The following is a 6,000-nucleotide window of genomic DNA, read 5'->3' on the forward strand; positions in this document are numbered from 1 at the left end:
GGAGTTATGAGCATTTATTCACGTAAAAAAGATCAAACTTCTGTCACTGCTACAGGGTAAACCGAGTATAGAAATAACTTGAAAATTGGTGTGTAGATAGGCTGATCATCGTAGCAGTGCCTTTTGATAGTTTGAATAGCAATAGAGTTACAGTGACAAAGTTATAAAGCAAAACCCAAGCAAGTGTAAAATCGCAGGTTTGAGATACTCTAATAGAGCAGTCACTGCAGGGTAAAAAAGGTGTGCAAAAAATGTCAGAAAAAAAACAAACTTACCAGAGTTCGAGCTAGGGACCTTCATACCTACTACCTGCATTCTTAACCACTGAACCACTGCTACCTTCGCTGATCACCTCACTTAATTTCTGCTTTATAAATGAAATTTCTAGTTGAAATCTGCTTATAATCAAATGTTTGTAATTTCATAGATCTACCAATAGAAGTACTAGATTGTTCTAGAACATTCTTTGTATGTTTTATTAGAAGTCCTCAAAAAATGTACACTCTATTAAAGTATCACAATAATATTATCATATTGAATTAAATCATGCAATGAAATACATTTATAAGTCTGTCTTCAATAATCATCATTGTATCTACAGAGAAAAGAAGAAATGTGAGTAAAAACAAACCTCAAAGTCAGCTATAGGCTGGTTTTGGGGCCTTATATAGTACAAAAATAAGTGAAATCCACACAAAAACAGCCAAGCCACTATTACATTTATTAGCATTAACATCGTTGTAGCCATTTCTTGGCCGCCACATTTGATTTCACAACTTTTTCACCCAAGCTTTTTAAGGCCGCACCATTTTTTCATAGCTTGGCTATTTTTGTGTGGATAGATATTATGTGTAGATTATTACACAATAACATGCCTATTAAATACTTTGTGCATAACTGCATAAGTGCAAAGCTAATTTTAAAGTATCATTGATCAGTAATTGTAACTATGAACGGTAGAAGAACACGTAGAAGGAGCAACAACAAAAAGTACAAAATTAAGTATAATCTAGTGCAATTTAGAGGAATTGAGAATAGAATAATGAAGAAAATTAAAGCTAGATTAATTCCTGCAAGCAGACATCCACCTTCAATTATGCTGGCATAATTTTGAGCATAATACTGTAGATACCTGAGGCACCAAGCATAATGTGTTAGCATAATACTTATGCCATACCGTAAGTCCTTTGTTGTAGTAGAACAGTTTACTCTAACAGAACAACCATTCGTCAATTCTACATATTTCACAAACAGCTCAAAGAATTGTGTAAAAATCCACATGTAATATTAAATAGTTACTTACCTTTGTCCATTTTAAAGTCCATATTTATTAGAGAAACATGGGAATTGAGATAATCAAAATATTGAGCATACAGTAATTTAGCACTACAACATAGCATAGTAGGTGAAATTAAAAGCATAATAGGCTAGTGCACGCCTAAAATGCATTAATTGACTTTACTATAACTAACTCAGGTGTGAGGGATTTTGTATGGGCTTCATGCATGCAGGGATGATGTAAGATGTATTTTCCAATGCAACATGTTTCGATAACCAAATATTCAGATTATATAAGAGTGGTTGCATTACGTAAATTGTTTTAGCTATATAGGGCAACACTGATATCTTGAATCTCATCATTTACATGTAATGTACTGTATACACATGACAGAGCCACCATCACTCACCAACCTCACAGTGAATAATATTGGTACCACCTTCATCACTATATCATGGAACTGTACATCAGTTGGTAGAGTGACTTACACTATAACTGGTGATGTGATGTTGTCATTTACCACAACTGGTACTCAGTACACTATTAATGGACTAAAAAATGATACATCATATAGGATCAGTGTTGTCCCTAGTGTGGGAATGTGTCAGGGAGAAGGAGAAGAAATGACAGTGAATACAGCCGGAGTGCTACCTAGCCTACCCATAGGTAAGCTATAATTTGTAGGTTAATATTCTGTTACTTTCTGATCCAACAAATATTCCGTGTTTAGTTTAAGTATGTAGCTATCATACATTCATACTGTGATGCACTACAGTTACACGTTACTCACAGAAAAACGTAATGTGTAACATATTACTTGTTACTTTGAGGGCTGTATCTAGTAATATATTACATACTACATTTATTTGTTAAGTAAGCCTAATGTTCTAAATACAAGCTACCAGCCTATAAGACACGGATTTCTTTGGTGTAATTCAGCCACAAAAACATGCTTTGTTGTAAGTAGTGTCTTGGCCCCAAAGGCACTCCTCATGAACTATCAAACAGTACTGTAGTACTGATTAAGTAAGGATCCCCCCAAAAATGATGTGTGCTGCCTAAAATGCAGTCTTCAAAAATTATCCTAGAGACATCTTACGCCACAAAAATCACCTTAACAGAATAATATTAGTCCATCTAACATGAAATACAGCATTAAAAACAAGAAAACACTGGTGACCAGATAGAGATTTTTTTTTAATTGCCAAATCTTGAAATTTGGTCTGCCCGCCTCACTCACTACCTGACCACAGTCACAAGTTTAGAGGCCAAGCGAAGCAGTGCACAGCCACCATTTTACTCCACAATAACAAACTCACCAGTGGGGTGTGCCTTTTGGGGTTCCAACTAGTGTAGGCCCTTTGCGCCTTGGTGTTTCTTATATCTTTAATGTGGCGTCTATCATGCTGCTGAAAGAAAGTGTTGATACAGAAAATCAACAATTGGGATCCCATTCACTACTAATAGCAATAGAGTATAGAGACCACACCTCTTAACAATCTAGCTATTTACTTAACAGTAAACATGATGACCTTACCCATTATTGGTTTAGCTAGCTGCAAACCCCTTGTTTGACTTAATACAACAGTCACTCTAATACAACAGTCAGGTATTAACAGTCACAAGTTACACTGTAACTAGCTGTGCTACAACAAAAAACTAAACAAACTAGTATTGTTAATTAAAAAATGAAGTAGAGATCCATGCATAAAAGTTGTGAAACAAGAGATGAATGATGATATTATTACAGCATAGCTCAGTGGGAATGTCCCTACTTTGGCAAATTGGCTATAATTTTATTCAATGGACTTTCCCACTGAGCTATACTGTAATACCATCATTCATCTCTTGTTACACTAATTTTTATTGCATAGATCTCTACTTCATTTTTAAATGAGCATTTTTTTAAAATACTAGCAAGAGTTCATAATATATATATTTAGGATTATGTACTCTTGATACTAGTTATTTGGACACAAGCACAATAATTGAGAAACCACAGTTTGTAGTATTCAGTAAGTTTTAACTAGAACTACAGGATATGTGTATGAAGAAATGTGACCGGATCTGCAAAAACCTGACACAATAGCACATTTTTCAAATTCCTTGTTTTATTAAATATTTATAATCTACTTAGCCAAATGTACCCTCTGGCAAAGTTTCAGCTTTCAGAGTTGCAGCTCTACAAAGTAGCAACAACAGAAAAATCAATTTGTACAGCAAGTATAGGGAAAATAAATTACAGGTGCTTACTAAAATGGTTGTAACATACAAACAGATTGATGTACTGGGCTAAACTTTTCACCATCATGTTCGCCATGGATACGAAAATCATGTGCTGGGTAAGTTTGTCCTTTTACCACTGTATACAGAGGTGAAATTTGTGAAGAAAAATTGATTACATACAATCGCTTCAACATGACGTAAACAAATGCTTATAACTTGCATATCCTTGGGTCATTGCAAAAATTTTCCAACTCTTCTTGAGAAGGTAAATAAGATGATATCCAGATTTTTATTGTTAGTCCCTTCACTAAGAAAGAGGTATTCAAGCAATTTAAAGATTTTTTCAACAATATGCAAATATTTTACCCATTGTTTTCCATGCTTTATACTGTAAATTTAGGCTTGCACTATAGAGTGTCAAGTTTTTGCAGATCCGGTCACAAATCATTTCACAGTGCTCAAGGAAATCCACAGTATATGTTATGGTTATGGTATATTATAGCTATCATTGTAATTGTCTATAGGAAAACTGATCTTATTACCTATTAAAAAAATAAAAAGTATTGAGAAATACTGGTTACTTAGTAGTGCTGTGAACCTGCAGAGTTTACTAAACCAGTTATTTGAAAGTGAATACCGTTTAGGGCAAAATTTTTGAGGGACGAAATTTTGGCAAAATTATGTAAAATCTGATTTTTGCATTTTTTTAATTCATGAAAGTCTAGAAAACAGATATGGTAAGGTAATAGCTACTGTATGTGTACAAACCTGAAACATTTCACAATTATATGTTCACAAAGCTATCATTACCTGCAAAATTCGTGAAAGTTTTGTCCCTCGAAAATTTCTGGCTATATGGTAATTGGTTATTGTCTGATGATAAATTATAGACACAATGGTACTAGGTGCACCATAAGTGCCTCAAGGTGCTTATGGGGTCATGATGGTACTCAGCATGCCTGCTGGAAGCCTTAGGATGGTACCAATGTGATCCTGCTTTACAATAACAGTTGTTACAATCACATGATTATTTACACATGCTTTGAGGTTATGTTATGGGACTTGTCAGCAGGGGTAATTTATGGTTTACCAGGTGGGTGGGTAAAGCTGGTTTAAGGCTTCTTATTGACTTGACTTAGACAATACCGGTTTATAACTGGTTTTCCATACCAGTTCACAACACTAGTACTTACAGTAGTACGTTGTAGAAAAGTAATGCCAATCCTTTTAGTGATGAGTGTGATCATTAATGGAATTAACATTATTGCAGCCATTTCTTGGTCACCAACTTTGATTTTGCATCTTTTCCACCCTGGCTCTTTTGAGGCCACACCTTTTTTTGTAGCTTGGCTGTTTTGGTATAAATATAGTATATGTGGTAGCAAAGAAACTATTTCTATAGTATTTCTAGCTGTTAGCTGTTACTTGGTAGGCTTTCAATAACCAGGTTAGCATTCACAAATGAGCAAAAAGGTATGAAGTTTCAAAATTCAAAAAAGGTCAAATTTTGTGTGTGAAAGAATGCCTTTGTGCAAATCCAGTCACTTTTTATGTTACATGCTAGTAATATGCTTTTAGAGTTGCAATAGAAAAATAAGAAAATACATCTAATTTGTGCTATTATAGGAACTATGGAAATAATTTAAAAAGTTTTTATAATGATTGGAGAAATGTATCAGACAATAATTGCGTGTTAAAAGTGCATTCCATGGATCTTTATATATATATATATCTGTAACTATGTGTGTATATAGTAGTTACATGGTTGCCTTTAATCCACTGTAGATCCTGAAGCTATTCCCACAACACCAGTTTCAACAATACTACTTATGAATGATGAGAGTACACAAGATTCTAACACAACCATCATAATTATAATTGTGATACTTGTTGCAGTATTTACTCTGGCAGTGATAGTAGTGATTATTGTAGCAGTGATATATTGGAAACACAAGCAAACCCAGCTTTGTAAAAATTTAACAAACCGTGGTAAGCGTATGTAAAGTGAGTTGTCGCTTCATGAGTTGTCACTTTATTTAATATTTATTTATTCTATGGTTACAAAGAAGACAGGAGTGTCTCACAAAATTCAAGTATATAGGGGTCATGGAAATAAAAAGTAATGGAACAAGATAAGTCACCTGCAGCTATATAGTGGACATTTAATCCATACTTCAATCATATAGTAAAACCATGACTGAAGTAGGGATTAGATTTTTATTATGCAGCTATAGGTATAAGTGACTTACCTTGTTTCTCTACTTTCACTAGATATACCGGTAAACAAAGTTTGCATCTGATTGTGCACTTTGACTATTAATTACTTAAAGTGAAATGGCCATTCCACTTCTTCTTCAGCTATGTTCAATTCATTTCACAGCACAATAAAATTAATGAACAATAATGACAAATGCCCCTGTAACCAATCCAATCACTCCAGAAATTATGGAAGGTTTCCGTTAAAATGTGATAGTCAGCGCAAGTGGAAGCCATAA

The sequence above is a fragment of the Dysidea avara genome, chromosome 1, assembly GCF_963678975.1.
Source record: "Dysidea avara chromosome 1, odDysAvar1.4, whole genome shotgun sequence".
NCBI lineage: Eukaryota > Metazoa > Porifera > Demospongiae > Dictyoceratida > Dysideidae > Dysidea > Dysidea avara.